We start from the raw sequence: 11413 nt of genomic DNA, 5'->3' as shown, positions 1-11413 counted from the left end.
GCGTGGCTCCGCCCGCACGCGGGAACTGCCTCGCTGAAGCTCGCAGTGCGCTCGGTGCACGTGGCCTGGGCCGCCCGGTCCCTGCGCCAGGCTTCCCTTCGCCAAGACACAGCTGACATTGCTCAACTGTCTCGGTAATTAAATAATATTCACGAAAATATTCTTCCATCGGCATATATTTTGACTCCAGTATTAACTGTGTCCAAACGGTTTTCCAAAAGCCCTTGGTAAGAATTAAATCCCAAGAAACATAGAAAAAGTTCTTAAACAACCATGCCAGGAAGTGTTTCAGTTCTTTTTGAGCTTGAATCAAGCTAAAATTTACAAATCGTTGTTCAAGAATCATTTTAAGTTTAAGATAAATGTCCATATGCGGCTCTGAGAGCCAAGAGTCTTCCCATATGGTTCCTCCATAGTTTAGATATGGAATAGCAAAGCAAAACCAAGAAGAGGAATCCAAAGTTTCCAGAGTTTACTCACACAAATCAGTCGCTTAGGGATCGGGGATCGTTCTGCTCACAATTCACCACCATTTGTTGCAGTGGGGATCCTGCAACACGCATATATCAAACCAGGAGTCCCGTGGAAAGGAAATATATAAGGACAGACAGATTCTTGCTAGATGTTTCAGAGATGTTTATTTCTCCAGCCGCATGGCCGGAGCTCTGCTGAGGAACTGTTCCAGTCACGGGACCAAGGGTCCTTCTGCCCGCGCAGGGAACACAAACCAACCAATGGGAACGAGGCTGAGCAGGGGCAGGGAAACCCCGTGTCTGTGCCCTCAGGGCCCCTCTCCCAGGGCTACACGGCAGGGGAGGGACCCCAACAATGGATAGTAATCAAAAGGCTGTATCAGGCTGGGAAGTTTGCTAGTCATGTTCATAAGCTGGGCCCCAGAAAGTCATTAGACTTCCCTAAGAGGATGGTCTGTCAGGAATATTTAACCCTCTCTTCCCTTCTGAAGGGAGTCATCTTCATGGAGGTGTTGTGATACTGGGCGTATCCTGGCAATATCTCTGGTGTAGATGGACAGTTATCTACATCATTTATGGATGGGCCTTCCACATCCAAAGCCTCATAATTTTTGTACAAAGGCACCTAGGAAGGCAAGGAGGTTCTACTAAAAGTCTGTCAGATGTGTCATTTATAACAAAGTGTATAACTAGGCAGAAAACCTGACCTACCACTCTAGGACCCACAGAGATGGATGGACTGAATGGATTCTTCGTAAGAAAAAGCACAGTACCTTTTGTAATAATTGCTTGAGGAAAAGTAATTTTGGATGCTTTTTCTGGTGGAAATAAAATAGAAAATGAAGTAGGTTGAAGATATGTCTTCAAAATTTAATGAAAACAACAGAGTATTACCTTGTATTTGATATGAATGTTATTCTGCACGATTTTCCATACTTTTATATAACTATATTGATCTTGATAAAAACCAAAAAGTATAAGAAAGAAAAGTTATTATAGTCTAAATTAATAATGTTTACTTGTAATTTCTTCATCTGTCCCTCACGGCTCTTTTCCGCTTTACAAAGTGGCTGCTCTACACATAGTCCAGGACATGGGCCTGTGACTTTAAGGCATGTTCAGTAGAAATAAATTGCACATATAATGTCAGTCTTTAAGAAGTCAAATAAATCAGGCCACAGCTTCTGTCAAGATAAGAGCAGTGAGTGACTGTGAATTCAGTAGCAAGTGAGAAGAATCTAATAACATAGGTATTTGTAATGTATTTATTTGCATAATAGTAGATGCTTTTGATTGTAAGGGCTGCTAATCCATTTATATGTAGTTTTTTGGTGATTGACTAATGTGCCTTCAAGACATCATTTTCTGGAAGAAAATAATATTTACTTACGAACATCCACATTTTGGTTAGAATTGTGTTTAAAACAATTTTCTCTGTGGCGTAATGCAGAAATATATCATAAGAACTGAAATGTTTATCAAGTTACATTTTATTTATGGTGGTTGGATAAAAAGCATATAGGTGCAATCCTTCCTTCAATCTTTTTTCCTCAGGTTTTTGCTATTCGATTGTGATAAAAAAAAAAAGGGAATTCACACACTAAATGTGATGAGGTTTTGCTATTCTTTTCTTCCTACTAATATTCAAGATAAAATTTTAAAGATGTTCTTGAAAAAGTGAGAAAATTCTGCAATACTCGTTGAGAGGCAGAGAAAAAACTCTCAAATTCTAATTTAACAGTCTAATAAAGTAAATTTTCTATTCTTATATTTATTTTGATGTTTAAATTGCAGGAAAATATCAGAAAGCAAGTTTTCCAAAAGCATACACATGCCTTTGAAAGTCAAAAGTCAGACAGTCAGTACATACCTATATATACACACACCCCATTCCAGTGCTATTCCTTTAAATGCAACTCTAACAGCTAATCTATCTTCAGATTTTCCCAGGATTATCCTGTCTCAGAGAATGTGTCTTCTGGAGATACTCGGGGGGAAAAAATCAATTTACTTTGACTTATTGGGTTAATCACAATCAACAGGTCCATCTTGAAGACGTACAATCTATAAAGCAAAATTTTTAGAAAGATATTTGTTGACGACATTTGAATTTACAATTTATTAGGGAAGTATATGATCAGCTCAAAAATTATATAAGAAGAAAAAGAAATTTACTTATCTAGTATATAATCTTCTAGAAAGTATTCCTTACTCTATATTATCACCTAAGTTTTTCTTTAAAATTGTTTTTTGTTTAATCATTTCCACATAATTTCTAGTCCCATGATGGTACACACTGTATTGATTTTTTAAGTGGTCTTAAAATACTTGAGATATATACTTTGGCTGTTATATTTTATCATCAAAATATTTTTAATCTAAATAAAGAAGCTGATCCTCTTTATTATGGATAGGTTCTATTCAAATATATGCCTTTATTATTTAATGCTTGGTTTTAATACCTACTGAATGCACTTGAGTGTTGCATGTTATTTTTTATCCAAAAACTGAGTCATAGGTATACATTTTAAGTATGTACCTGGTTTATAAAGCAAGTGTCAGTCTAAAAATGGAATATGTCACATTAAAAAAAAAAAACAGATAAAGAATCAGGGAAATAACTTTAGCTATAGTCACAGATCAGAGTATAAAAGTTTGTGTTGGTCACTTATTGAGTAAATAGCTGGTGCAAAATATTTATATAGCAGTATCTTTGACCTCCTCTCATCAAATTTCATCAGGCCAAATAGATTGGATGCTGAAAAAATGATGTCCATACTCATTTTGATGGATTAACATAAGCATTGTTCAAAAAATACAAAATTACTTTAAAATTTATTTTTGTAATGAGCTAGTGAATTTTAGGCTGCCATTTTCACTTTCAGATCTACATTTGGATTTTTTATTTTTTTAATTTCCTCCAGGTTATGTCATCAAAATGCCATTTCACATTATCTTTGTGAGTTTTCTATTAAAAGAAGGATCCTTGAGGTCAGTTCATCTTGGTGAAGAAGGGAATACACTCTAATATATAGAGATAATAAGCTGGTGGCACAAATTTTTTCCCTGTGTAATAGCTCTGGAAATATTTACTGACCTAACTTACCTGCTGCAGAATGTAATAAAGAAAAGTTTCCAAAAATATTTTTATTGTCTGAGTCATCTAGAAAGCTTAATTAAAGGAAATCCACTAAGCACACTTTATTCTTCAAAAGGTGATTAAACGTGCTTTCAACTCTGATAATTATGCTATTTAGACCTTTTAACTGTTTAAAGACCTTTCCAAAATAAATTATAACCAAGATATTGTACACCTTGGGGAAAAAAATAAAGCCTTCTGAAAATTGGAAAAAAATAGATTAGTGCTTTTCTAAGTAAATGTGGATTTTTTTCTCCAGCATTCAGGAGGATGCAATCCACAATGCTTATCTTTAGGTGTAATTTTATGTCTAGTTTGTATCCGTGCATCCCAATCTCCTTTTTTTTATTCATTTACATCATACTCATGCTTAAGAGTTCTTATAAGACCTCAAAAGCCTGTTCACAAAAGAGATGACACAGAACCTGAGATTATGAACCCATTTCAGACTCTAATGAAGTCAATGAAAAGCATCTTGGTGACCACAGCTGACTTTGAACGAGTGCCTAATGCAGTTGGGATGTACTATCTAGGAAGCATAAAATTTTAAACTTAAAATAAAAAGGTTGTGGAACATTAAACATCAGGGTGACTTATGTCTGCCAAAAAAAGCCAAGGTGCACTGTGAAAAGTACCTTATTTGACATATTTGCTGACTTGTATTTAAACAGTCTGTGAAAGCCTCTGTAAGTCAATAAAGAAAGGAAAATAACTGAGCTCCTGGTACAAAGTATGTAATGAGAATGAGACTTTAACTACCAGACAGTCAAGGTCTGATCCAATTCTCATCAAAATCAATATGAAATGTAACTCTTATCTTATAATTTCCTTTGTTGAATGATGAGGTCTGCAGAGCTACAGCAATAAAGTTTTGCTAATGATGTTGGAGACAAGACTGTCAGTTAACGTCTGTGAATTTGGGCGCCACGGTCTGCAGCAACAGCTGACACACATTCAGAAATTTCTAGACAACCTTACAGGGATCAAAAAATAATAGGTTAAATAGAACTTTTATAATTTGTGAGAATCAATTTGATGAAAACAAAACCTTAAATGCCAATTATTTGTGGGGTTTTTTTGCTTAATAATCTCAGCTTGCAACAAGCGTGCTCTCTGGACCAACAGAGAAAATTGTTGCAGACAAGGACAGTTTTTTCCACTGAAATATGCTTTGGAGTCACAGACTACTGTTACTACCTGAATGTCAACTGAAGAAGAAAGGTGATACTGCAATATGCTCAGGTGAAAAGAAACAACTTTCACAAACAATGAGATCCTGAAGTGATCTTGTCTGCAAAATAAAGTAATGATTTGTTGTAACTAGATTTTAAATTATTAGAAATAAGGGTAAATATGAATGTGGGTAAATATGAATCTACATGGCTGTCTAACTCAGATAGCTCTGAATGTGTCTCAAAAGACTCCTCTTCATGAAATCTCTACAAATCTAAGTTTACAAACCCTTGAGTATGGAGATGAGAAAATATTTCTCTACATAAAAAGTTTCTGAATCTCTTTTATGTTCTCTTACTTGTAGAACAGTCCTCTGACCTACTCAAGATCTCTCAAAGCATATGATAAAGCTAAAACATTTCCTCATCTGAACTAAGAAATGTAGTTTTTTGAGATATTGCAACTGAGACTCGGTTTATTTTTTATTTATGCTGAAAAGCTAAGTATACAGGTAGAGCAAAGAATTACTTCCAGTCTTCTGCAAAATTCAGCATTAATTTTATTTTGAAGATAAATTAATTTCCAGGTATCAACTTTTAGGACAGTATGCAGGTACACCACCAAATCAGATCTAGGCTAAAGATGGGAAGAATAATTTTGGTTACCTTTTTTGCAAGGAGCTTTTTTTTTTTTTAATAAGAATTGAAATATTGAGTGTAGTTTTCATTCTAGAAAATCTAGTTTTGTGTGTAAAACCAGCTGATTTTCTTCCCACTGTATAAAAAACAATTTAAATTCACTTTCTTAATCATTAGGTAACCATATTCTTGTCCTTGTTTCTCTTTACTGGCATTGCTCTACTTAATTGCCTATGAAAATAGATAAATAATCAGAGTAACATAAATATCTTTCTTTAGTCAGAGTTACCCAATTTGAGTCATTTGGTATGTTTATGTTTAGATCTGGTTCTCTTTATTGTTTCAACCCTATGTGGGCACCTCATCTTTTCAGGCTTGTATCAGTGATGACAGGCTCCCCGAGTGAAAAGCCTAATCTTCAATCCAGCATAATTCTTCCACTGCTTGAATGATCTGACAATTTTTCTGCAGCAATGTAATTAAACTGAAGCTGAGAAAGAGGAAGTATGTTTTAGAAAATCAGAAAACACTGGTTTCAGAACAAAAAGAAGCATGTAAGTGGACAAACACTAAAACATACCTTGATATTTCTGAACAGCTTTTTTCTGTAGTTGGAAAACTCATAAAGCATTGTATATCCATCCCAGGACTACTGATCTACCAATAAATTGTCGGCTTTTCTATGCAGGACCTCTATTAAGTGGATCATGTATGCTGTGGTTTTGAGTTTGTATCACACTCAAGTAAAGATTGTGAAAAAAAAATGTGGGTCACATTTGGCAGATGATGCCTACATTTTCATGAATTTTAATGGCAGTAATACCAGTAAAAATGAGTGAACATACATTGTAAAATAAAATGGCAAGGACCTATTAAGCTTTCACAATAAAATAAATTTAAAAAAATAAAACAAAGCACCACCAACAAAGAGTCTTTTGGACAAAAGTGAATTACAAGCATCTTTCAAAGTCCTGAGGTCACAGAGACCTCTTTCCCATGGCACCTCTTAATGTTTTTTTTTAAAGTATTTATCCTGAATTTGAATTTTTTTAATTGATTTTTGAAGTATTTGAGAATTGAGAATTGAGAATTACTCATCCGTCTTTTGATTTATTTTTATAGTTTGAAGGGATTATTATCTGCAATACTGTCACATGTTTGAATTGCACGTGTGAGCATGTGAAAGCTCTCAAGATGCTTGATGACAGTTCCTGAATATTTATTTGTCTTTGATTGTCCCTCTCCTTGCTTCAGTGGTATTCATGCTTATAGAAAAGGCCTGGATTGGGTCACCAGTTATGAGTGTGTAACTGGTGTGTAATTGGTTTGTGTGCGTGTGCACTCGTGTTTACACCCCTGCTTGGGACAGTGCATACACTTACTGGGTGTGGTGGGTTGACCCTGGCTGGATACCAGGTGCCCTCCAAAGCCACTCTATCACCCCCCTCCACAGCTGGACAGGGGAGAGAAAACGTAACAAAAGGTCCATGGGTTGGGATAAGGGCAGGGAGGGATCACTCATCTATTACTGTGATGGGCAAAACAGACTTAGCTTGGGAAAATGAGTTGAATTTATTACCAATCAAAATTAGACCAGGATCATAAGAAGTATAACAAATCTTAATAACACCTTCACCCCACTTCTCCCTCTTTCCTCAGCTGAACTTTATTCCCAGTTCTCTAACTCCTTCAACCGCATGGTGTATGGAGACAGTCAGTGGGGGTTATGGTCAGTTCATCACAGGTTGTTTCTGCCTCTGCTCCCTTCTCGGGGAGAGGAGTCCTTTACCTGCTTCACCATCTCTCACAGGAGACAGTCCTCCACTTCTCCAGTGTGAGTCCTTCCCACAGGCTACAGTTCTTCAGGACCAGCTCTGTTGTGGGTGTCTTTCCATGGGGTACAGTCCTTCAGGAACAGGCTCCAGCACTGGTCCTCAGAGGGGCAAAATTCCTTCCAGGAAACCTGATCCAAGGTGGTTTTCTCTCTTCATGGTTCTGCAAATCCTGCCAAGAGCCTGTTCCAGGTTTCCCACGGAGTCACATCTGGTTTTTGGGCATCTAAAACCCTGGTCCAGAATGGGGCTCCTCCATGGGCTGCATATGGATCTCTGTACCACTGACTCCCAAGGGCTGCAAGGCTGCAGCTCCTTCACCATGGTCTTCACCATGGGCTGCAGGGTAATCTCAGTTCTGCCTCATTCAGCACCCCCAACCCCCCCACTTCTGCACGGACCTTGGATCTTGCAGAGTTGTTCTTCTCACATGTTCGCACTCACCTCTTCTCTGGCTGCAACTGCATCCGCGCAATAACTTTTCTTCCTTCTTAAATTTGTTATCCCAGAGGCTTTACTATCATCACTGTTTGGCTTGGCCTTGTACAGCAACAGGTCAATGCCTGCAGGCATTGGCTCTGTTGGAGATGGAGGAAGCTTCTGCCAGCTTCTCAGAGAAGCCATCCCTGTAGCCTCCCCATCTCACTATTGAAACCTGGCCATGCAAAACCAACACAATGGGAAGTTTTAGTTTTGCAGTATAAAATCCTTCAAAGAAACCGAGTCCCTTAGCTGAGAGATGGGTATATTATTGTTAACTTACAGATTCTAAAATAAGCATTTTTTGGTACACACTGTGTATCAAGTGGCACTTGCAGAATGAAAGCTGGACAAAAGGAGGAGTGTAGAGTAGAAAAAAGGGGTGAGCTGTGAGATTCCTTATTGTCTTTGCCTCTTCACATCTGGGCTACAGTCCCTCTGCCCCTGTCTTGCTCACTGTTAAGTGCTATGTGTATTAGTGAGGTATAGAAACCTGTCAAAGATGCTGAATACAATAATAGAGCTAGAGATTCATAATTGCAGTAGTAGTCTTCAGTGGAAGCTGGGAGCAGTAACGATGTTTTTCGAGGCTTGCTTTTGCCTGACTCATTGAGATTAGTATTGTTAACTAGCAGCAGCACAATTTCAAGGTAGGTGAGAGGGAAGTCAAGTGGTCTAGAAATATGGCCTAATGGTTATAACATACTTTTGAAAGTGCAGAGAGGAGAGTTTCAGTTTTCCTTGGTAGTCGTCCCTGTTTTCTAAAAGGAGATGCAAGAGAGAGGAGAGACATAAAATATATTTTAAAGGAATTACATATTTCATAAATGCTAGCAGCTAGGGGACATGGCATTTGGCTTTCTAGTGCTCCCAAGACTAGCTAGATGCTCTAGCTAGCAGAATCACACTTAAGAAGCTTAAAAATATTCCCCTCTGATTGAAAACATTGTCAAGAATTACAGGCCTTAGTCATTCATCCCCGCCAAAACAACTCTTGCTGACAGATTTTGTTTGCCTTTGTAGGGATGACAACATCTTGCTTGAAATCCTGGCAAATGTGTGATTTTTTTTAACCATACTCCTGAGTGTCAAGCCATTCATTAATGTCTTGAAATGTCATTCTACAGAGAGAAAGTTAAACTTTTACAAGAAACAAATCAAGAGTATAGCTGTTCTCAAATTAGTTTTTTCTGCATTATGCCTGATAAAGCATATTGTTCAGCACTATATCTTGAAAAGTATTACACATTTGTCTTTAAGCTGTTTAAAAACATCAGTTTTCTTCCCTCTTCTCTTTCTGTCCTTTTCTGTACTTTTCCAAATATCTCTGAAATTTTCTTTGCTGTCTCAGTGCACACCAATGCAACATCAATTTGATGTTATTATCAAAGTCTTGGAAATAAAAGCTGCAGCAAGCTGTTCACTGGAGATTTGATCTTTGACAAATAAGCTTGTGTCAGTGCATCTGAAAAACCCTGAGTCCATACCTCTTTTCCTCCCAATAGGGTCTTGGCAGGGATGCAATTAAAAAAAAGAAAATCAATCTGTTCTTTGCTGTCTTATTTCTGAAGAATGGCATTGAGCTGCCAGGGCATGAAGATGTGGGATTGTAAATACAGAGACATCCTGATGTATTCCACTTTCCTCTCTGGTCTCTAAATGAGTCTGATTTATCAAAGCATTAGAATGAGAGGGAGGAAAGGCTGAGATAAAGGGCAGTGGATTCTTTTGGCTGACTTCTGATAATTCAAAGGATGTTGTGCACTGTTTCAAAATTAAACCATAAAAAAAGCTTACACCCACGAGGGATCAGTTATTTTTTGATTTTCAGAAGGGCTGAACATCTATCACTAGGTAGAAATCCTCAGGAGTTATAGAATCTGTGACAATCATATATTTTAATTTTTTTTTCCTTCTAAATGTGAGTTTTGGAATACAAGTGTCAAAAAATGTTAGGTTGAAATTGATTTTGAGATTCATGAATTAGGTCAGTTGTGACATCCCCAAACCTAAGAAGTACTTTTGTTCCCAGAGCAATATTCTCATATCCACATTGTATAACTTTTACCCCTTTAGTATTCCTTCTGATGTCACTGATACTCTTTGCCTTTGGAAACTCCAACAACTGTTCAAGTTTCTGTAGAACTATGACTTTTGATTGCATAAGAAATTCCACATTCATCTACAAGTTTCAGTGCAGAAAATCAAAACCATCAACAAGATGTACTAAATATGCAGGTGAATTTCCTAGTGGACATACTGTGATTTAAAAATTGCCATTTTACAGTTTTTTAAAAAATCCCAAACACTCACAAGACTATTTTTAACATCAGCAGCTAACCATCCATAACCCACTCTTGGGGCTGTGTTTCTTCAGCTTCCTGAACATCTTTGGGTTCAGAATCAAGACTTTGCAGGCTGGCCCATGTGAGAGACTGAAATGTTAATGGTTAATGATTCAAACAATTGGCCACTGACAAAAGCAGCAGGTGCTTTGCTGAGGCCAGGTTTGCAACCCCCAACCAAAGAAGAAGGTTTTGGATGCGTGGTGTCAAAAGCTCTGATCTCCATAAGAACAGTCCAGGTGCAGAGGCCGTGCGCATCCACCACCAGAGGATGACCAGGACAAACCAATCTTTGCTTAGCAACAGGCAGGTTTTTAAACCAGATAAGGGAAAAGGCTGGCAAAAAGCAGATCCTGTGAGGTGGGAAAATGCTTTTCATCATGCTAATGTCCTCCCTTCGGTTAAGGCCCACCCCCTCTCCCTCTTCCCCCAGGAGGTATTGGGACATGCACATGTAGGCCTGAGGGTATTCATCTCTTCTGATAAGGCATAACTGGCTTAATTACACAGGCTTGAGAAACAGCTGTTATATCTTACAAAGGGTTATAAACCATCAAAGACCCTCAAAGTGCCCCCAGATTCATATCTGTGGCTTTCCAGCAGAAGACTCTGCATGATCCAGAGTGTCACATCAGACAGTGTAAAACCCCCCTCCCAGGGGAGGTACCTGGACTTTCCCACCTGAACCTGAATGCATATTAATCTATCAAATCTTTTATTTGTGGCTTCCCCCACTCTTATTCTTTCCTTCTCTTACTATCTTCTCCTTATGCATTTTCTTAAGTGTATCTATTAATAAGAACCTTAGTTACATTACCTCAGTGGGGCTTGAAACAGCCGATCACTACAAGTTTAAAGCAAAGCACCATTCCTACTAAGCATAGTTACTGCTTTTCAAGAGGATAATAATTTTTCTAAGTTTAGTGTTGAAAGAATAAAGAATCTGAAATAAAACTTACTATATTGTCCATATGGTTTCTTTTCAACCCCATTTTATTTAACTGTCCTCTTTGTTTTTTCTTTTATATTGCAGAACATTATATGGCAGCACAGCGCTGCCTAAGAGTTATTGAGTATCTTGGCACAGAGATTTCAGAATGAAATAACTGTAAAAGACTGAAGTTCTCCCTGAGTGTTGCAGCTTGCCAAATGAGAAGTGCCATAGGTTTAAATAACTTTTGTGTCCTACCAACCTTGAGCAAACTCATGAGCTGTTATAGCCAAGCTCTTCTGCAGTATGCCCTAGGAATGGTGTGGTGGCCCAGATTTTGCATGCTGGTTCCCCTTACCATACACCTCCTTTCTCACTGTGTCCCCCACAGACTTTAGTGAG

At 37.8% G+C, this 11413-nt stretch overlaps 1 long non-coding RNA gene across 1 annotated transcript in view; it reads right to left on the bottom strand.

The window, feature by feature from the left end:
• Positions 1-5326: 5326 nt before the first annotated feature.
• LOC108447771 overlaps positions 5327-11413 on the bottom strand; it is a 97164-nt gene continuing 91077 nt past the window's right edge. Inside the window, exon 6 of the long non-coding RNA XR_001863456.1 lies at positions 5327-8496. This is a non-coding gene — a long non-coding RNA (uncharacterized LOC108447771). The remainder of the gene's footprint in view (positions 8497-11413) is intronic.

This window comes from Corvus brachyrhynchos, unplaced genomic scaffold (assembly GCF_000691975.1).
Source record: "Corvus brachyrhynchos isolate BGI_N302 unplaced genomic scaffold, ASM69197v1 scaffold23, whole genome shotgun sequence".
Lineage (NCBI taxonomy): Eukaryota > Metazoa > Chordata > Aves > Passeriformes > Corvidae > Corvus > Corvus brachyrhynchos.
The sequence above is the reverse complement of the archived record's forward strand: the minus strand, read 5'-3'. Positions and strand labels throughout refer to the sequence as shown.